This window comes from Hakea prostrata, unplaced genomic scaffold (assembly GCF_041222555.1).
Source record: "Hakea prostrata isolate BN-2017 unplaced genomic scaffold, UWA_Hpros_2 contig_27, whole genome shotgun sequence".
Taxonomy (NCBI): domain Eukaryota; kingdom Viridiplantae; phylum Streptophyta; class Magnoliopsida; order Proteales; family Proteaceae; genus Hakea; species Hakea prostrata.
Genome location: NW_028291146.1, coordinates 193,716 through 217,111, shown reverse-complemented (window position 1 = coordinate 217,111; position 23,396 = coordinate 193,716). Strand labels below are relative to the sequence as shown.

General features: G+C 42.7%; 1 pseudogene; it reads left to right on the top strand.

Annotated features, from left to right (window-relative positions):
• LOC148999189 (pleiotropic drug resistance protein 1-like) overlaps positions 1 to 23,396 on the top strand; it is a 38,369-nt pseudogene that overhangs the window by 2,677 nt on the left and 12,296 nt on the right.

Sequence of the window (23,396 nt, the reverse complement as noted above, 5' to 3'; positions counted from 1 at the left end):
GGAGATAGAAAATTTGGATGAGCAAGTAGCCAAAACTGCTCTATTCACGGAACTCACTAATCGGAAACTCCTGGAGTTGTTACTATAGGATATGCCTGCGACTTATGCTGAGTTGGTACAGAGATGCCAGAAGCAGGCTGAAGTCATGGAGATTCTAGATGCGCGCCAAGGAGATAATAAAGTCTCCAATAAGGAATGAAGGGCTCCCGAGCGAAGCGAGAAGCCAAAGAAAAATGTCCGTGATCGGGATGGAAAATCTCAGGCTTGGCGCCAAAGGTCTCCCGGTAAAAGTGAGTACACTCCATTGAATGTTCCTCGGGCTGATATTTTAAATATCATCAAAAGAAAAAATATCTTGAAGTGGCCGCCTAAAATTCTTTTGAAACCCGGAGAGCAGGAGGATCGAGAAAAGTATTGCCAATTCCATAAGGACTATGGTCATTATACAAATGACTGTCGTCATCTGAAAGCAGATATTGAGAGATTAATATCTCAGGGACACTTGTCCAATTTTGTTAGCAGAAGGAGGGAGGAGCATCGTGAGCCACGTGCGACTGCTCCTAAAAGGGATCGTTCGGTTAGTTCAGAACGATCAAGGGAGGCTCCGAAGTCTAAGAAGGTCAAGGAGGTGATTGAAGCTACTCGGTCACCAATCCTTACCATCTTCGGGGGACCAGAGCCCGAATCACTCCGGAGTTTGAAAACAAAATCCAAATTTGTCGGAACCGGAGAGACGCAGAAGCGAAAAAAGCTGAATGGTGAAGATTCTATCACCTTTGGCGAGGAGGACGAAAGAGGCGTTTGTTTACCTCATGATGACACCATAGTCATCAAGGTAGAGATTGCACATCGGGAAGTGCATAGAGTTTTGGTTGATACTGAGGTCTGCAGAATGACCTAATTTCTTATGAAGTGTATCAAAAATTGAAGGTGGATCGGGACTTGATGGAACCTTCATCCACACATCTATATGGTTTTGCAGGGTGATCTGCGGTGGCGGAAGGATCTGTCCAGTTGGACTTATCTATTGGAAGTTTTCCTAAGGAAACAACCGTCCGAATCAATTTTTTGGTGGTTTGGGAACTGCCAGCTTACAATGTTATTCTCGGGCTACCATCTTTATCCAAGATAGGTGCTATTGTTTCGACAAAACACCTGAAGATAAAATTCCCGACTGATATGGGAATTGGTCAAGTCTCCTTTGACCAGAGGATCTCTCGGCAATGTTACGTTGCCTATTTAAAAGACAAGGAGGGCCCGAGGAAGGTAACTGCCCTACCTATAGAAGTTCAAGACGATCGGGAAGAAGCAGAGATACAAAGACCGAACCAGAGGAGAAGCTGGAACAAATCCAGGCTGTACCGAGGATGAGAAAAAGATTACTTATATCGGGTCTGAACAGCTGGAGGAATTTAAAGATGAGTTGAAGTTATTTCTTCAATAGAATAAAGACGTATTTGCATGGTCTGCTGAAGACATGCCAGGAATCGATCGGGCTGTCGCAGAGCACAAACTCTGGATAGATCCTAAGGTGAAACCAGTGATACAGAAAAGGAGAAATTTCTCCATTGAAAGGTATGAAGCCGTTCGTAGTGACGTTGAAAAACTCAAGTATTCTGGTTTCATAGAACAAACTGAATGCCCAACTTTGTTGGCCAACGTGGTAATGGTAAAAAAGGCAAATGGGAAGTGGAGGATGTGTACAGACTACACAGATCTTAACAAGGCTTGCCCTAAAGATTGCTATCCGTTGCCTCGGATTGACCTCTTGATAGATGCGACTGCAGGATATGAAACTCTAAGTTTCATGGATGCCTACTCAGGGTATAATCAGATCCTTAAGAATAAGGAGAATGAGAAGTTTACAGCTTTCATGACTGATCGTGAAAGCTATTATTATAAGGTCATGCCTTTTGGCTTGAAAAATGCAGGAGCCACATATCAGAGGGCCGTCAACAAGATTTTCAAAGATTTGATAGGGAAGAATGTTGAAGCTTATGTTGACGACATGCTTGTAAAGAGCTTTACAAAAGTAAATCATATTGCAGATTTGACTGAGGTATTCTCAGTACTGCGAAAGTGTCAAATGAAGCTGAACCCGAAAAAGTGCGCTTTTGGAGTTTCTTCAGGAAATTCTTTGGGCTTTATGGTGTCACTGAGAGGAATTGAGGCTAATCCTGCCAAAATACAAGCTCTTGTTGATATGGAGGCTCCCAAAATTGTTCGTGATGTGTAGTGTTTAGCAGAGAGAGTTGCTGCTTTGAATCGATTCATCTCCAAGTCTGGAGAAAAATGTTTGCCTTTCTTTAAGGCACTCAAAGATTTGAGGGGCAACAAGGAAGCAAAATGGACCGAAGAGTGCCAGAAAGCTTTCGAGGAGTTAAAAGAAGCACTCGGACAACCACCGATTTTGTCCAGACCAGAGAAGGGGGAAATATTACAGCTATATCTAGCGACGTCCCTTTCAGCGGTCAGTGCAGTACTTGTTCGTGAAAAAGATAAAAAACAGTGGTCGATTTACTATGTAAGCCACGTGTTGCTAGATGCGGAGACAAGATATTCGCAGATTGAGAAGCAGGCTCTGGCTCTCATGATGGCCGCCAGGAAGCTAAGGCCATACTTTCAGGCTCATCCAATTGAGGTATTTACAACTTTTCCTCTTAGTAAAGTTCTTAATAAACCTGATTTATCTGGAAGGATGGTGTCCTGGTTGGTCGAACTCAGCGAGTTCCAAGTGAGCTTTAAGCTCAAAACCGCAATCAAGGCTCAGGCGTTAGCCGATTTTGTAGTAGAACCTACTGCACCGGTGGAATCCACCATCGAGGAGCCCATTATACCAACCACTTGGGAGGTATATGTAGACGGTTCGAGTAATAAAGATGGAGCAGGAGCTGTAATTCTATGAGGCTCTGATAGCTGGACTTCAGTTGTCAAAAGCATTGTCTATTGCAGATGTTACTATTTATAGTGACTCTCAACTTATAGTCAACCAAGTCCAGTGGGAGTATGGTATTAAAGAACCACGCTTTCAGAAATATCAAGAGATAGTGCAGGCATTTCAAAAGCAATTTCGGAATTTGAAGATATCTCAGATTTCGAGGAATGAAAATTCAGTAGCAGATGAGCTATCCCGACTAGCCAATGCCAAAGAAAAGAATCTAGACCCTTCGGTCTATATTGAAGAGATAACTTTTCCAAATTATCATGAGAAAGAAATTTCTTATATTGAAGCAAAGCGTTGCTGGATGGATCCAATAATTGAGTATCTGAGAGATGACAAATTACCTGAGGATCCGAAAGAGGCAATGTTGATCAAGATACGATCAGCAAGATTTGTCATTCAGAATGGGAGACTATACAAAAGATCTTATTCTGGACCCCTTATGAGATGTATAGGCCCTGAAGGAGCAAAATCAGCTTTGGCTGAGGTTCATGAAGGAATTTGTGGAGCTCACATGGGTGGACGAGCCCTGGCCCACAAAATTCTAAGACTTGGGTTATATTGGCCTAAGATCCAAGAGGCTGCTATGGAATATGTTCGTCGGTGTGGTAACTGTCAAATTCATGCTACAGTATCGAAGCGCCCGGCTGAAACCATGACTTCAATTCTAGATCCCATTCCCTTTGCGATGTGGGGAATTGATATCATAGGCAAATTCACCAAGGCGTTAGGCAGACGGGAATATCTAATAGTAGCAATTGATTACTTCACGAAATGGGTTGAAGCCAGTGCACTGGCAGCAATTACTGAGAGAAAAGTGGAGAAATTCGTGCTTGAGTCAATCATATATCGCTTTGGGATTCCAAAGATTATCGTCACTGACCATGGTACTCAGTTCGACTGTCGGCAATTTGAGCAATTTTGCAGAACATATATGATCGAGCATCGTATGTCCTCAGTGGCATATCCCCAGAGGAATTGTCACATCCTCCCAGCCGGTACCCTATTTGGCATACCCGAGAGTGTGATCCACAGCCCTAAAGATCAAGTTTAGGAACGATCATATCCATTTCGCACAATAACATAATCAAAAGCAAGAACAAATCATAATGTTCAAGTAATTTATAATAAAAGTCAAGAAAGGATCTCAGAAGGATCACTATAGAATATCAGAGTGCGGAATAACAAGATACCAAATCAAAAGACAACTGTAGAGTATAGCGGAAATATACCCTACAAACACATGCGGAAGGTAGATCGAAATCTAAATAAAGCTCTAAGCTAATACAAGTAAAGTAAAAGATAAGTCTAGAAGAAACAAAAGAAATCTAATCCACATCTTCAGTCAGCTCTTCTTGCTCTTCAGTCTTCATCTTCTTCACCTTGTGCTTCCTCATACGTACCGTCAAAGAAATCCAAACCTGTAGAGAAGTCTAACAACAGTTTGTACAAAAAACGGAATGAGTTTCGAAAGAAACTCGGTAAGGCAAGTTAATCCATAACAACATAAATAACATGGAAGCAAACCATAACAAGATGCAATGCAATATGAAACAGATAATGTATGTATGCATCTAAACTCTAGGTATGCTGGTCTCTATGGCAGACATGCTTTAAGTCATAGCACCGTACTTCTTTGGATAGGTCACGCATACGGCTCCTGTTGGTAGTGGGTCCGGGCATCCCTCTCGAACAAACCATGGTAGGGGGTTAAGTCAACACACTCTCTCACAACCATTTGGCATAAGTACCGGCGCATGTCAGGGAAAAGCCTAGCCCAATGCAAGTCATCTACTTAGTTACATCAAGTCAGTTCCAGATACTTCCATTCCTCCCCTCTCGGGATCCTTTCCGGTATCCTTCACACTAGAGTCACGGATATTACTCACCGGACTCATCAACCCTATTGGTTATCCACATATGGTAAACGGGAAGCTCTCATGTCCTCTCACGGATATAACTCACCGGTCTCGAGCGCCCATGAGCCCAAGTCTAGCCATATGCAACCCTCCAATAAATGGCCCCCACAATGTGATTCCCGTCCTCTCACGGATATAACTCACCGGTCTTGAATGCCCGTGAATCCCCATTGCTACCACGGGTCGTTCGGTCTCAATACCCTTCCGAATTGGGTCTGATATAAAAGGGGTATATCCTAGCCAAACACTGCTAGACATCCCTAGGTATGACAACCATTGATTTGGGAAAGTGTCGATGGGCAACCCCGAAAACATCCCATACTATTTCCGATAATGTCCAAGGACAGAAGTGTCAAAAGGACACTTCCCAATCCCAAACCAAACTTAAGCAAACACATTCTCAGATCAGTCATGACATACACAACCAGTAGTTCATCATATAAAAGAGAATGTAAAAGCAACATCAGATTAAGCAGTAATAAGTAATTCATATAACATAAACAATGAAAAGATGATATAATTAAGTGCTACTGTTCCCACAGTAGGAGATCAGAATTAAAATACAATAACAGTAGGTAATCTCATAGTTTAATAAAGTAGAAACCAGAGAACAAGCAATCTATGTAGTTAAGGAATCAACTGTCCTTACCTTCTAACTTGAATGGAATCTTAAAGAATCAAGTATGATCTTGACAAAACCTGAGAAGACAGTCCTAAACAAGTGCACACAACATGTTAGGAAAGATGCATAAAGGAAAAGATCATAAATCAATCGAAACAGACCAAGATTGAGGTTGCTGTACTCATTGGCCGACTGATTGGTCTGCTGGACCAGTCGACCAATGCGACAAGTGGCCTACAAGAATTCGAATTTTGAGAATCCAGAACCGAATTCGATGGTTCAAAAGGGTACAATTAAGAGGGGAATTATCATGGTAGTATTCTAGGGTATAGAGGATATTAAACCATAACTCAAAACAATTCTCAAGTTACAACCTAGAAATCATGAGGTTAACCTGATTAGGGTTATCATAGGTTAGGAGGGAAAAAAAAATAGAAAGATTAAAGATAATGAACTAGGATATGAAAGAATTCAGATCTAGTAAAGGAAACATAATAATTGGGTTACCATGATTAAACTAGAGGTTCTTGATCTTACCCAACAATTAGGGTTTTACCCTTCTTGGTTCCCTCGGAAAATAATTGTGAGATTTGAATGAACAAAGACAAATCAAAACAGGAAAATATAGATGATTAAATTTTAGGTTAACACAATATTACTCAAGAAGATTTTCCTTCACAAGGGAGGTTACCAAAAGTTTTCCAGGACAATCACACAAAGTTGGGGTTTCAAAGAATTAGGGTTAGGTTTTCAAGAATTCAATAAGTAGGGTTTAAGAACATGATGATGATCATGAGTCTTAAAGAATATGGTGAGATCAGAGAATTGATGATTACAAGAATGCTTCATCACCTTTCTGATCTCAGTGAAAACAGAATAAAAGAAAGAAAATCAGAGATAGAAGAGAGAGTGGTTGAGATCATACCTTTGCCGTAGAAAGATGAAGAATTCTTCAAGTCTTTGAAAGAGATCACCAAAGAATGCAAGGGAATGGGTTAGATTAGGGTTCTAACTCGTTCCAGAGGTTTAGGAGGCAGATGAGGCGGAGTATTCCCGAGATTAGACTTAAATAGAAGTGACAGGATTCAAATTTCAAAAATAGAATCAATTGGTCGATTGATTGGTCGATTGATCCAATCGACCAATGAGTCGACCAATCAAGACAGCAACTTCAAAACAGGGAATTGAAGGCTCAGATCAAGTCCAAACATCAAGGGGTTTTGCACACCTCTAGAGTGACATATCTAGGACTTAGAAATGCCTTTGAATCAATACAGAGACCACTCCAAGACCATCAACTAATCCAATCTTCATCCGGGTGCAGTTTCCACCATTGGAACACTAGCATTAACACTCATGGATTCCAATCCAGCCATCAAGTCTTCAACAGAAATGGCCCAAAGATGACTTCTTGCCTTACTTCGGGTCACTGGACCTACAATAAACAGAGTTTCCGGATTAGGGTCAGGGCTGGGTTTCACATTCTCCCCCCCTTAAAAAAAATTTGTCCCCGAAATTGAAAGCATACCTGTGCTTCCAAAGAGATGAGGAAACTTCTCCTTCATATCTTCTTCTTTCTCCCAAGAGGCTTCTTCAGGGGTATGGTCCTTCCAACAAATCTTTACCAAAGGGATGGTGCGATTCCGCAATTGCTTGTCCTTCTTATCCAAAATTTCAGCTGGCTCAATCATGAGGACACAAGGGAAGGTCATGGTAATTGTATGAGACCTTCCCCACAATCATAAAGATAGGTAGAAAATTCAGGGAAAGTATCATCAAGATCATTGGTGGAAATCAAATTCAAGAATCATCGCCATATGGCTTCAAGAACATAGAGTGAATTGGGGAATTCACTCTAGGGCTAAAAGAATTAGAGAAGAGGTCATTACAGCAGTGTAATACGCTGCTCATAATCAGAATATCAGAAGTAGAGAAGAAAGAATGAATTAAAGAAGAAACGAATTGAATACTAACCTTTTAGAAGAGAAACCGATGTAGAAATCTGAACAGATGTTTGAGGGTCTTTCTTGGCTTCGAAGGAGAGGATCTAGGGCTCTTCCCACGTTCTCCAAAGGTTTAGAACAGATTGAGAGTGAAAAACATGGAGTTCCCCCTTTTAAATAGCACAAAGTGTCCAAGAATTACTAGGATTTCACCAAACTGATCAAACTGACCCTGCTGATTGATTGGTTGCCAAAAAGGAAGATCTAAGGTCCTTTCCACGTTCCATAGAGAGTTAGAAACCTAGTGGGAAAGTTTACCACGAAATTAAAAGAAATAAAGCTTTTAAAAACCTTAAAAACAGAAAATTACCAAAATGCCACTGCCTGGACAACTTGTTCAAAAATAGGGATTTAATGGGCCTAACTTCAATATTTTTGGATGGGCTTCTTTCAACACATCATACTACTTACCTAGTATGGAGGGATGTTTTCAAACCAGGTCCAACTAAGCTTTAGGTCCATCAACTAAGTTCTTCACCAATGAGTAGTTTAATACCAAATCAATTAAGGTTTCCATAAGGAAACACCATCATCAATATCCATGGGTTTTGGGTCAAACACCATATCTTCTATTGAGATGGCCCACGAAGACATCATCCCTCATTTTGGGACATTGGATCAACCCTAAGAGAACGGTCTGACATGGCTTCCTAAGATTTTCAAAGATAGTAAAACTAAAATCACGGTCCAACTTCAAATCAACATTTAAACAAAACTGAAATCACGGTCCAACTTCAAATCAACATTTAAACAAAACTGAAATCATGGTCCAACTTCAAATCAACATTTAAACAAAACTGAAATCATGGTCCAACTTCAAAGTCAACATTTAAACAAACCCTTCTTTACCCAAAACAGATAGGGTGACCTGGCTAGGTTTGGGCTGGATTTCACAGCAATGGACAAGTAGAGATTACTAACCAAACGCTACTGGAAGGAATAAAGAGAAGACTCGAAGCTGACAAGGCTTCTTGGGTCGAAGAACATCATAATGTACTGTGGGCCTATAGAACTATAGTTCGAACACCCAAGGGAGAAACTCCATTCAGGTTGGCATATGGATCCGAAGCATTGGCACCAGTGGAGATAATGGCGGGAACATTACGGGATCGAGAGTTCGAGAAAAAAGCAAACGAGCAAGGACTGCTTGATAGTCTTGATCTGTTGGACGAAGTTCGGGCAAAGGCAATAGCACGAACGCAACATTATCAAAGAAGGATAGTGTCTCATTATAATACTCGAGTGAAGAATCGTCGGTACTTAGCCGGAGATTTGGTGTTGAGAAACACCTTAGCTTCCGACCCGCGTCACCAAAGAAAATTGGACCCTTCCTGGGAAAGACCTTATATGGTTGTAAAACCAGTTGGTTTAGGAGCTTACAGGCTGAAGAACATCAACACCCAGAAAGAGTTGGATCGTTCGTGGAATGCCAGGCATCTCAAAAAGTTTTATCCTTGATGATGATTTCAATTTTGTTCGCGATGTAAACATTTTCAACTCAATCAATGCAATTTTTGGCTTTCAACAAATTATCTTTTGATTGGAGGGCATCATACACCACATTCAAGATCAAGATCCAACTATAAGGCATCGGTTTAAAACCCGAGTGAGTTCCTTCTCAGACTTATTGTATTTCTCCGAAAATACTTAAGTAAAGGCATCGGTTTAAAACCCAAGTGAGTTCCTTCTCAGACTTATTGTATTTCTCCGGAAATCCTTAAGTAAAGGCATCGGTTTAAAACCCGAGTGAGTTCCTTCTCAGACTTATTGTATTTCTCCGGAAATCCTTAAGTAAAGGCATCGGTTTAAAACCCGAGTGAGTTCCTTCTCAGACTTATTGTATTTCTCCGGAAATCCTTAAGTAAAGGCATCGGTTTAAAACCCGAGTGAGTTCCTTCTCAGACTTATTGTATTTCTCCGGAAATCCTTAAGTAAAGGCATCGGTTTAAAACCCGAGTGAGTTCCTTCTCAGACTTATCGTATTTCTCTTGAAATCTTTAAGTAAAGGCATTGTTTCAAACAACTAAGACCTAATGCAACAGCGATTCAAGTGGCTAGCAAAGTTCAAGATGAAGTTAATTTCTTATTTCTTCAAAAGATCGAAAGAGGCCAGTATCAAAACATAAGATAACAAGACCTGGATACAATCTTCGGTCAAAAAAGAAAGTCATCATCGGTGATTATTAAGAAGTCATACAAGATCGGCACGACTTTGCTAGAACAAACATATGAGTCAACCATTGGTGTGGATTCAAGGAAAAGAAGAGGAGAAATGAGGATTACAAAAAATATCTCGGTATGCATAAGATCCTCCGCAATTTCATACTCTTTGTCCAGCTTGTCTAGGAGAAGTATGGTCCTCAACCAAACTTGCATTCAAGACGAGCTCGTCATAATTGACTCCTTCCAGGGGAGAATAAACAGGAGAATCTTCCAGATAATGCATAATATCTGGATCGGAAGGTGGAGGATCAATCTTATCTTTGGTCCAGTCAGGAGGAGGAATACCCAGGTCGGTAAATACTTCAGGATGGAAAACAGCACTGTAGGGAGTCGTATCAAAATGAGGATCCTTCCTTAATATTGATTCCCATACTTCGTTCTCACCATCCCGGTACGCCTGCAAGTTATAAGTATTCAGCATATCAACAAAGGGCTTACTGTGTAAATACTTGAAGACGCAGGCTCTACGAACATCAGTTGGAAGGGATTCGGGCAAAGGAACGATAGCTTGCCTTTGGGGTAACGTTTCAGATCCTTTGGCTCCTGACTTTCCAACTCCTCGTTCCAGTTGCCGGATCTTCTCCCTGGCATTATCCAAGTCCGACTGAAGATGACCAATCATCGAATTCTTTTCTCCTACAACCTCCCAAGCTAGTTTCCTAAGGCGAGCAATCTTAGCATCTTTAGCTTCAGAGATTTCCCGAAGCCTGGAAACTTCATTGCTCAACCTATTGAGCCTAGAGGCTGCTTCCACTTGATTGTGGAAGTTACCAGTAAGACTCCTGCAAACAACTTCTTAGTTAAAAAGGAGCAGAAGAGTAATTTTTCAGAATCAAAAGATAATGAAGAAAGACTTACATCACCAGTGACTTCATAAAGACTTCATCTGGAAGTTTGGAAAGCACTGCGCTCTCAGAAGTCATTCGAGCAGTAGTGCACCATTCCAACGCTTTGTTAAACTCGTTTGACACTAATTCGGGCGAAGGATGAGAAGGATGAGCTACATCAAGAGAAGGATGAGCTGCATCACTTGTCACCCGACAGCGCTTCCTGGTGGCAAAATCCTCCAACTTCAAAGGAGAGGAGGAGGATGCCAAACAAGCACTAGAATTGGAAATAGGAGCAGCACCTGCTGGGACCACACCTTCATCAAATGCCAACATAGTCTCCTTCGGGGGTGCACCAACGGTCTCTGCAGCAAGGGCGTCAGCAGCACCATCAACAATGGAGTGATCAAGATCTTCCTGGGAAAGATGAGCGATCACTTTGGGCAAAAGAGGCGCAGGGACAGCATTAATAGAAACTTTGGGAATCTGACTTGAAGATTCAACAACAGCAGTCGCCTTATGCTTGGAGGGTTCACTAGCTGAAACCACCTCCTTGGCCCCAACCACCGCTGAACGATTTTCTTGCTAGACTTCACTCTGATAAAGTTCGGGTTGATCTTGGGAGCCACTATATAAACAGAGAAACCGTATCAGTACAGATATCCAACGACGACAAAAAAAAGGGAAAACCCTAGTTCTCTATCACTTATGAAAAACCCGATTAACTAAACCCCAAGTACTACTACTGTGCAGTTTACTCAGGGGAGAAGTGGGGAAAGAGATGAGTAATCAAAAAACTCACTTGTTCAGAAGTTGATAGAGCTATTGTTGGAGTACGAGGAATATGGAAGCAGGCAGAAGGACGGAATGTCGCTTTAGCACTTTAGCAAATCTAACTTGCAGATATCAGGATAGATGGAGAGTACCCACGAAGGCTTTAAATAGCCTTAGGTATTAAGACGACGGTTGAAAGCTAAGGACAACCAATGGCCCAGATCGAAATGACGCTTCGAAATCCGCAGAAAGCAAGATCAACGGTTGGAGGGACGCCACATGAAAACATGTGGAGGCGAGCACCCGATGCAGGGATACCTCCAATCGTCGCACCGCCATTGTAATAATGGATGTATTTCCGATTCATTGGAAACAATGAATGGTATAACAGAGCAAGGAAACGTTTGGACTTCGCAGATACGAGAAGGGAAACGTGTGGACTTTGCAGTAAATGAAGTAGTGGGGAAGATTAATGCATCTTTCCAAAACGCATCTTCACAATATCTCTACAAGATTATTATTCGTCAAAGAGTGTGAAGTTAAGTGATAAGTTTTATCATTTATACTTTGATATTCAAGACAAGAGTTCAGCAGAAGACAGGGAAATGGAAAGGCCAACATGAAAAAGAAGTGTCTATTCATTAGCAAGGAGGTCAATCTTTACAAAAAAAAAAAAAAAAAAAAAAAAGATAACTCCCTAAGCCTCTTCTTCATTGTTGCCTGAGGGACCCTGGTCGGGAGGACTTTTCTCAGGATCTTGAGAAGAGTCTTCCTCAAGAATGACATTGTCAGAGTCCTCTTTAGCAACAGGTTGAGACTCGGCTTGTGACTTCTCCTTTGGAAGCGCCGGCTCGTCAGCTAGGTATGCCTCATATTGAGGGTCAGCTGGAAAAGGATCATTTTCTTCCAAAGCCCAGTCTGGGAGATCCATGTCTAATTTCCCCAAGACCTCTTTATGGTACACCTCACGAAAGGGAGCAATATCGAAGGAAGGGATTGATGCGAGAATTTGCTCCCAAACGTCATTCTGCCCCAAGCGATAAGCTTGAATGTTGTAGGCACCTAGCAGCTCAGAGAAAGGTACGTTGTTCAGGTATTTTCGAACACACTCCTTCTGAAGCTCTGGCTTGATATGCTCGGGCTTTCTAGGAACCGCCCACTTCAGATATTCTTCGTTTTCCCTACATTGAAATTCAAGCTTGTCACCGAACAACGTGGTAGCTTCTTTTTGCTTCTTGGCCTCGTGCTCGGCAGTAGCGGCACGAGCCTTCGAAGCAACAAGGGCATCCTTAAGGGAGATCACTTCTTCCTCATGCTTTCTCTGCAACTCCTCAGTAGCTGCAATCAGCCGGTCTATCTCAGAATTGGCCTTGGCCAAATTCTCTTCACAGGTTTGCAGCAAGGAGCTGTTGCGGCCAACTCGGCTCAATGCTTCCATGTGTTGATAGAAGCTCAACACAGCATTCCTGGGAAGGCAGAAAATATCAGAAGAAGTCATAATAAATTATGAAAAAATAAGTAAGCAAGAAGACCGGTACCTTGTTGATTGACTAACAAGGGCAACGTCATCTAGGTTTTCAAATTCCTGGCGATCAGAAGGAACAAGACTGAGGGAGCTCCACTCTGCAGCTTTCTCAGGGTCCCGAGTCACCCTGTCAGTCAACTTCAGGGTCCACTGGGGGGTGAAGACCTCCTCACAATCCGTTGAAGTTTTGGATTTTTTATGGGAGGAAGCATCAATTAAATCATGCCTCCTTTTGGTTCGGGCGGAGGAGGAGACATTAGACCTCTCCACCATTGGCTTCTTCCCTTTACCCGAAGCATCAGCCACGGGCCTGATATTCCTGATACCCCTATAAGAGGGGTCGGGAGAGGGAAAAGAAGCCTCTTGATCTATGGTCAAGGCTCTGGGTGATCGTTGCTCGGCTGTCGCAACGGCCCTAGCGGCCTTCACTCGCAGGTTCTCGGGGTTCATTCTTGGAGGCACTGCAAAGAAGAGCAAGAGTCAGAATTAAAGACATATCACTTCAGTAAAATTAAAGGATGATGTTTAGAAGCTCACAATGAGCCAAGCCCCAGTACTGAAGAATGGAGTTATACTCCACCTCAAGTCTATGTATCTCTTGATACCATGGAATGGATTTGATCTTCCTGACGGCCGCCTCGTCTTCTTTGGATAAGGGAAGGCCTTGGTTATTCTCGGAAGAAGAAGTACATCGCCTCCAGGTGGTTGGGAAGTTAAGATCCGATGGAGGCACTTGACAGAAAAAGTATCGTTCGTGCCATCTTTTGTGGTTAGAAGGGCAAGTTCCTTTGTCAAGGATGCTGCCCGTCCAATCAAGTTCAGCCTTATTGCGTTTGGGCAGAAAAACCCATCCGGGAGGATGGGAGATAGAAAGAACATGAAAATGTACAAAGAGAGAAAGAGATGGCGTAATGCCAAGTTCAAAACACAAACCCAAGAAGCCGACGATGAGACGCCAGCTATTGGGAAGGAGCATTCCGAGACAAATGTCCCAATGATTCAAAATGCCGGAGAACAAAGGATTAAAAAAGGGAAAGCGAACCCCGCTTTCCAGTGCATCTATGTACAGAGAAAATTCACCCGAAAGGGTTGAATCAACCCTCTCATCAGGATGGGGAGCCCTAACCTGATAAGAGAAAGGAAAGTCAAAATCTTGGATGGCTGAAAGAAGGGTTTCCTCCTTGTAAATGGAGGGAACAGAGCCATGTCCACCATCGGACCTGGAAGTATGAGGCTTCCTAGAAGACTCGGCAATCTTGGAAGATCCAGACTCGAGGAGGACGAAGGAGTTTTGGTTTTTCTCTCTAAACCTTTTTGAGAAACTTCAGCAAACTCGTGCCAGAGGACAGTTAGGGTTTTGTTATCACTATCCGACTGTTCGAAAGGAGGAGAAGCAAAAGCTTCATTACCACTACTATTACCAACACTGGGTACCAGAGAAGCCCTATTATCCGCCATTACTTGTTTTAGTAAACTACAAAAAGAAAAAGACCAGTAAACTTACTGATTCAATGAGGCAAAAGCTTGAGAGCAAGAAGGCGCGAAGCAGACAATAAAGGTTCAAATTCCGGACAAGAAGAATGAAACCTACGAAGACAACGAATCGCTTTTAAAACACCCGCACGAGTGTTCGAGAATCTGAACAATCGAGATTGACTCAAAATCGACGATCGAGATTGGAAGACGTTTTGAAAGTTTGAACTCACGAATCCGAAACAGGCGTTCGGAAACCATCGTTTGGATTACGTGAGCCACGACGATCGAACTGCTAGGAGACACGTGGCCTTACCCTCACAACGCTCGAGGAAAAGTGACAACCACATTAAATGTGATATGACATTTAATGGAACACGTAGAGACTATCGCCTGACGAAGAACCCAGTTAAAAACCAAGCCCTCGGGATCGACCGAACGCTTGGTCTGGGGGGCTTGTGATATGGAGAAATTATGATTAGACCGGGTTCATACCCTGGTTCGACCCTCGATCCCGGTCGAGACAGAGGGAACCGACTCGCTCCTGAGCGAACCGGATCCAGAAGATGGCTTGCTGAGGAAGAAAACTTATTCAACTACAAGCACGCCCTAATCCTACTTATGAATTAGGTTAATTACCCTAATGATAGCACACTCGAATTGACGGCTGCGGCTAATCATTATCGAAGGGATAATCACCGCATAACCGAAAGGTTATCTCAGGAGTCCTCTACTAGTCCAAACTAGTAGAAGTCTATTGCTCAACGGATCTAACTGTTAAGATCCAATGACTACCCGAAGAAGGCTCAAGTGCATCCAACGAAGGAGATTCGAAGGTACACTCTATATAAACCTCACTGCCATACAAGGTGGAGGACACACAATCTGAGACTCAGACTCAGATTCAGATACATACTGATAGACATAAACTATCAGTGGCTTACGATCTAGATCACCTTTCCCAGTTCTTTATTCCTTAGCTCTGTGCTTCTAGCAGAGCCGTTTGTGATTAAGTTCATCAACTTACTTAGCCTTCAGAGGTGGACTCCAGACCCCCGCGGTCGGGCCACATCTGACATTTTCGTTTTGTAGGTCATCACGAGGAGATCTAAGGGCTGAGCAGATTTTGGACGCATCAAAACTCAAAATCCTTCACAATGTTACTGGGATAATCAAGCCTGGCAGGTGAGGACACTGAGATGCAAACTCAGTTACAACTTCCATAATTTAGACCAACAACTTAGTTTAGTCATTAAATCAATTTAATTTTTGCAGATTGACATTGCTCTTAGGACCTCCAGGCTCTGGGAAGACTACATTGCTGTTGGCTTTAGCAGGAAAGCTTGATAAAGATCTAGATGTAAAGAAATCAAACATCTTATATTATTATTTTAGAAACTCCCATTATTCTTCTATATCTATTCTGGAAATCATATTTTGTACTGAAACCTAACACCTATTTCTGTTGAATTCTCAATAGTACTGGGGAGAATAACTTATAATGGCCATGATATGAATGAGTTTGTTCCACAAAGAACAGCGGCTTATATCAGTCAACGTGATCTCCACATAGGGGAGATGACAGTGAGAGAAACCTTAGCCTTTTCTGCTAGATGTCAAGGGGTTGGAACCCGTTATGGTATGTCGGATGTTACAACTTTTAAAGTACTAGTTGGCAAGCTTGAGGCTGATGAATGATATCAAGTTTGAATCATTTGTTTTCAAACATGGAAATCTGCATAAATGTTGCAAGAACCGGCAAGAAGGGAAAAGGAGGCAAAAATTAAGCCCGATCCAGATGTTGATCTTTTCCTGAAGGTAAGGTATCCTCTCATTAAGTTTATACTAATTGTATTTCAAGATGCAATACTTGTGTTCTCCAGGATGACAATTGTGGTGGTCCATTTCCCAAGTAGGTTCTTATTCATCTTGAGATTCACAAGTTTCAGTTCAGAATTTCCAATGCTCATAAAGAATATGATTGAAGAATTAATGAGTCATGTTAATGACGACTATATATGTTGGAGTCAAGAGATGAGGATTTTGGTTTCCATCTATGCAGGCAGCATCAATTGAAGGACAAGAAGTCGGTGTGTAGTAACTGATTATATTCTCAAGGTATTAGCACTAAAACCCCACCTATGGATATGGAGATTTTGAAACTGCTAGCTTACTATATAAGATGCTGATCAATTTTCATGGTGCTCCACATTGAACTGAAATGTAAATATTGGGACTTGACATATATGCTGATACCATGGTGGGAGATGAAATGCTATGAGGTATCTCAGGAGGACAAAAAAAGAGTCACAACAGGGGAGATGCTGGCTGGAGCACCAACGGTGCTTTTCATGGATGAGATATCAACTGGTTTGGACAGTTCAACCAAATTTCAGATTGTGAATTCACTTAGGCAATCCATCCACATTCTAAATGGGACTCGCTTTCATCTCTCTCCTCCAGCCAAAGACCAGAAACTTATGAACTATTGGATGACATTATTCTCCTATCGATGGGCAGATTGTGTATCGGGGGCCACGCGAACACGTGCTTGATTTTTTCGAATTTGTGGGTTTCAAATGTCCCGCAAGGAAGGGAGTAGCTGACTTCTTGCAAGAGGTTAGTTTGTCTCTGTCATCCAACTTTCAAACCCTTTCCTATTTGTTTGTTTCTTTTTGTTGCTTAAAGAAGCATCTTGAGGTGATGGGACTATATTAATTTGATGATTTGGATGATAGGTTACATCCAGGAAAGATCAACAACAATACTGGATATCTAAAGATGAACCTTACAGGTTTATTACTCGTCGAAGAATTTGTAGCAGCATTCCGGTCATTCCATGTTGGTCACATACTAGCGGATGAACTTGCCACCCCATATGATAAGAGCAAGAGTCACCCTGCTGCCCCGACTATCGACACTTATGGTATTAGCAAGAAGGAACTATTGAAAGCCTGCACGTAAAGAGAGTTATTGTTGATGAAAAGAAACTCATTTATCTATATTTTCAAGATAGTGCGGGTTGGTAGTGGCGTTTTTATCAACAAGATATCTTTAAGAGCTTCTCTACTAATGTCTCGTAATTCCGAGGGCTCTTTCTTGTTTGACGAGATAGTTCTTGTAGCATTGGTGACCATGACAGTCTTCCTACGTGCTTGAGATGGACAAAACTTCAGAGACTGGAGGGGGACTTTATGTGGGTGCTTTGTTCTTTTCTCTCACCATTATTATGTTTAATGGAATGGCAGAGCTTGCATTGACTATTATGAAGCTTCCCGTATTCTACAAGCAAAGAGACCTCCTTTTCTATCCTTCATGGGCATACTCACTGCCCACATGGATCCTAAAGGTCCCTATCACATTTCTTGAAGTTGCTGCTTGGGTGTTTATAACCTACTATGTTATGGGTTATGATTCAAATGCTGGAAGGTAAAAACTAAGTAGAAAGGTGTTTGTCTATAGTAGTACAAACAAATTCTATTTGTAATCTTGTTGGTTGTTGATTCTATAGATAGCTAGTGTTGCGTCTAGAACTTCTTCGAGAGCCGGATATTGAGATGACCACCTTAAGAGCTCTCCAACCAAGTTGGAATAACTGGGATGCCTGCACACACAAAGAAAGCAAGAACGGTCCGGCCTAGTTTTGGCCGGGGAACCGCCTCCGACGCTCAAGTCAGCCTAGGCAACAATAATGGTTCTTGAGAGAGTTCTCAAGAACATAATGAGTAAGTACTCAGATGAAAGTTCTCGTACCTTTCTCCATGTAGGAGGTGGGTTTATATAGAGGTTACCTGAAGGCGGCGATTCATTAAGTTTCAGATCCATAGTTGAGGAGTGAGTGGAGTCTCTTTGGAATAACGGCTCCTTCTTTGTCGGACCAGATAGAGCCGTTATCTGATGACTCATCTCCCCAATTCTCGGAACGGCTCTTACTAAGTAGTTATCTGTAACTAACTCTCTTGACCTGGCCGTCTTCTTCAACGTCTCTCTTGGACTTAGTCCAAATGGGCTTCTTGAGCTTATTCCGTGCATGTTCCCTGAAGGGGTGAATATGCTTCCTCCCGAGGGGGTTTTCTGTGCTTCTCAAAGGAGAACACTATTCCTCTCGAGTCTTCAGAATAATCATGGCCCGAGGGGGTTTTCTGTGCCTCTCAAGGGAAAACACTATTCCTCCCAAGTCTTCAGAATAATCATGGCCCGAGGGGGTTTTCTGTGCCTCTCAAGGGAGAACACTATTCCTCCCGAGTCTTCAGAATAATCAAGTCCCGAGTGGGTATGCGTTTTCTCCATAAGGGATTCTCAGAATCCTCCTAAGAGAACTTCCCTTAAGAAGACTTCTCTATCCCGAGTGGGGGTGTACGTTCGTCCCGAGGGGGGTCCTCGGGATATATGTTCTCCACAACAGAGCCCCCCATTCCGTGCGATCGGTTTCTCGAGTGTATGGAATGCTTTTCTCATACTCTTTGAAGGTTTTCTCTTTTGAAGAAATTCCAATGCGTCGTCTTGAATGATAGCCATCATTTCTCTAAAGTCTCATCGAGTCGAGAAGCCCCCAGCCTGGTTCTCCGAGAGATGCCATTGCCTTTATTAAGGGTGACTACCCGAGTGAGGTCCCGAGTGTAACGCCTTTAAATAATTCCATCTTATGAGAGTCTGCATTGGACTTTCATAAGAGGTGGGGAAATACTCCCGAATGGCTACCCGAGTGAGGTCCCGAGTGTAACGCCTTTGAATAAATTCCATCTCATGAGAGTCTGCATTGGACTTTCATAAGAAGTGGGGAAATACTCCCGAATGGCTACCCGAGTGAGGTCCCGAGTGTAACGCCTTTGAATAATTCTATCTTATGAGAGTCTGCATTGGACTTTCACAAGAGGTGGGGAAATTCTCCCGAATGGCTACCCGAGTGAGATCCCGAGTGTAACACCTTTGAATAAATTCCATCTCATGAGAGTCTACATTGGACTTTCATAAGAGGTGGGGAAATTCTCCCGAATGGCTACCCGAGTGAGGTCCCGAGTGTAACGCCTTTGAATAAATTCCATCTCATGAGAGTCTGCATTGGACTTTCATAAGAGGTGGGGAAATTCTCCTGAATGGCTACCCGAGCAAGGTCCCAAGTGTAACGCCTTTGAATAATTCCATCTTATGAGAGTCTGCATTGGACTTTCATAAGAGGTGGGGAAATACTCCCGAATGGCTACCCGAGTGAGGTCCCGAGTGTAACGCCTTAGAATAGTTCCATCTTATGAGAGTCTGTATTGGACTTTCATAAGGGGTGGGGGATTTCTCCCGAGTGGCTACCCGAGTGAGGTCCCGAGTGTAACGCCTTTGAATAATTCCATCTTATGAGAGTCTGCATTGGACTTTCATAAGAGGTGGGGGATTTCTCCCAAGTGAGGTCCCGAGTGTAACGCCTTTGAACTCTCTTAGGTTCTTCGTTGATTTGAAGAGCGCTCCTGGGTTCTTAAGCTTGTTAAGAACTCTCCTGGGCTCTTCTTAAGAAGTGGGGAAATTCTCCCGAATGGCTACCCGAGTGAGGTCCCAAGTGTAACGCCTTTGAACTCTCTTGGGTTCTTCGTTGATTTGAAGAGCGCTCCTGGGTTCTTAAGCTTGTTAAGAACTCTCCTGGGCTCTTCTTAAGAACGCTCTTGGGTTCTTGAATTTGTCAAGAACTCTCTTTGGTTCTTCGTTGATTTGAAGAGCGCTCCTGGGTTCTTAAACTTGTTAAGAACTCTCCTGGGCTCTTCGTAAGAAATGCTTGTGTCTTCTTCGCTATAACTTTCTTTTCAAGAAAAAGGATGTAAAAAATGGAGATGTAGACTTTATTGAGAATCAAAAGGTCTTTCGACTTGCTTGCATTTTCTGACATAGTCCACGGCATCTTTCTGAATAGTCAGCCAATAAAGGCCTTGGCGTATTATTTTGTGGGCTAAAGCACGACCTCCCATATGCGCTCTGCATATTCCTTCGTGTACTTCGGCTAAGGCATATTGAGCTTGAGAAGGGCCAACACACTTTAGAAGAGGTTATGTGACCGATCTTTTATAAAGTTGTTCTTCAATAATGGTGAACTTCGCTGCTTGATTTTTAACTGCCTTAGCCTCCTTGACGTCTTCCGGAAGGATATCATTCTTCAAATATGATATTATTGGGTTCATCCAACTAGGCTCTTCTTCAATATCCATCGCCTCGACTTCCCAAATGCTAGGAATTTCCAACTGTTCAATATAAACGGCTGAGCCTAAGGTTGAGTACTTCGATAAAGCCAACTTGGATAACTCGTCTGCTAATTCATTTTCCTTTCTCGGAATTTGCTATATTTCAAGATGATTGAAATAATGGCGAAAATCGTCAATTTTGGCTAAGTAATTTGCCATTCTTGTTTCCTTTGCCTCGTACACGCCGCAAACTTGATTCACGATCAACCGAGAATCACTTCGGACTTCCAATTCTCAGACTCTTAGGGCTCGGGCAAGTCTTAGTCCTGCTAGAAGGGCTTCGTACTCGGCCTCATTATTAGAGGCTTTGAAGTTGAATCTTAAAGCATAATGAATAGTGAATCCATCCGGGCTGATTAGCATTAACCCTACTCCACTCCCCGAAGAGTTGCTCGAGCCGTCGACATATAAAGTCCATAACTCTTGACCGAGTGGATCTTCTACTCCCGAACTGGGCATGCTATTCTCAAGAACAAAGTCGGCCAAAACTTGTCCCTTTATAGCTGGACGAGTTCTATACTCGATTTGATATTCGCTTAACTCAATGGCCCATGTTACCATTCTTCCTGCTAAGTCTGGTTTCTTCTTCTTTTACTAACACCGCACTTACTGCCGCTGGAGAAATGGCTAAGTATGTGAATAATTGTTCTCCCGTTGAAGGTCGGGCTAAGAGAGGTGGAGTCCCGAATTTCTCCTTCAACTTCTCGAACGCTTTCTGACATTCATTGGTCCATAAGGTATCCTTTGCCTTCCCGAGCTCTTTGAGAGCTTTGAAGAAAGGCAAACATTTCTCACCCGATCGTGAGATAAATCTGTTTAAGGCTGCGACTCTTCCAGTTAGGCATTGGATGTCTCTAACCGTCTTTGGTGACTCCATCTCGAGCAAGGCTTTGATTTTCTCCGGGTTTGCCTCAATTCCTCGTTGGGATACCATAAACCCAAGGAACTTTTAAGAAGAAACTCCGAACGCACATTTCTCCGGATTTAGCCTCATCTGGTATGTTCTCAAAGTATCAAAGACTTCTTCAAGATCTTCCAGATGACTTCTTCGGACGATACTCTTTATGAACATATCATCCACATATACTTCCATATTTCTTCCTATTTGGTCTTTGAAGACTTTGTTTACCATTCTCTGATAAGTGGCCCCAACGTTCTTCAACCCGAAGGGCATTACTTTATAAAAGTAACTTTCTCGATCCGTCATGAAGGCCGTATCCCTTTCGTCCTTGGGATTCATCCTAATTTGATTATATCCCGAGTAAGCGTTCATGAAGCTCAATACTTCATGTCCTACTGTGGCGTCGATCAAAAGGTCGATCAGGGGAAGTGGATAGCAATCCTTTGGGCATGCTTTATTCAAGTCTCGTATAACTGTACACATTCTCCATTTTCCGTTGGCTTTCTTCACCATGACTACATTCGCCAACCAAGTTGGGCATTCTATGGGTTTTATAAAACCCGATTGCTCTAGCTTCTCCACTTCGGTTCTGATGGCAGCATGTTTCTCGAGTGAAAAATTCCTTCTTTTTTGGATCATTGGAATTGCATCGTCCCTGATCCATAAGCTATGTTCTGCAACTCTTCGATCTATTCCGGGCATGTCTTCAGCCGACCACGCGAATACATCTAGGTTGTTTTGGAGAAACTCGGTGAGTTCTTCCTTGAATTCTGTAGGTTGTTCTGAACCCATCATTGTCCCTCTCTCGGGAAGATCCGGATGAAGTTGAATTCGCTCAAGCTTTTCAACAGGTTCGGCTCTTTGCATAGCTTCTTCATCACGGTCATCCCGAATTTCAATACTCATTGTATTGCTCGATCTCTCGGCTTTTTTGACTTTCTTAAGATAATTCACATAACATTGTCTGGAGAGTCGCTGATCAGAAGAGCACTCCTCGACTCCCACTGTGGTTGGAAACTTCAACTTCATATGTGTTGGAGAAACCACTGCCCCTAAGGCATTAAGAGTTGGCCTCCCGAGTAAGACGTTGTAAGCTGAAAGGTCCCGAACCACCATGAATGTTGCTTGGACGACTGCATCCCGAGGGGAGGTCCCGATCCTTAGATCCAATTGGATGGTCCCTTCGGATATGGCGGACGACCCGGCGAACCCATATAAGTGAGTCCCGCATGGAGTCATCATCTCATCCTCAAACTTCAATTTCTTAAATGCTTCATAAGATAGTAAGTCGGCCGAAGATCCCGTGTCCACAAGAACTCGGTGAACTTCTCGATTTGCCAATTTCACTTTGATAACTATAGCATTGTCGTGAGGAGAAGTGACGCCCTTGAGATCTTCGTCGGTGAAGGTTATTGGATCTGGGCATAAGTCATTTCTTCGTTTTCTTGGCAACTGCATCGATCCAACGAATCGTGCCTTTTGCTTCGCCTTCTTAATGGAATCTTCCGTCGGATTTCCCAAAACAATGTAAATGGGGGAAAACTCCCGAGTGTCGGGTTTCTTCTCGGGATTCTTATCTGCCATCTCGGGACTTTTGGATCTGAGTCTTTTTGTTGATCTAGGCGGGGACTTCTCTTGGTCTTGTCGGCTCTTCTGAAGATATTTTTCAAGATGCCCTGCTTGGATGAGCTTCTCGATCTTGACCTTGAGATTTCTGCACTCATCCGTATGGTGGCCGTAGTCCTTGTGGAAACGGCAATACTTCGTCATATTCCTATCTTCTGGTCGGGCTTTTATCTTACCAGGCCACTTCAAGTTTTCTTTATCTCTGATTTGTAACAGAATTTCTGACCTCTTAGTATTAAGAGGTGTAAAGTCCCCATTGGCGAGTCTTTCTTTCCAACCTCCCTTTTTATCATCTTTCGCCCGAGCATTTTAATTCTGACCTCTTTCTCCATAATTCTTCT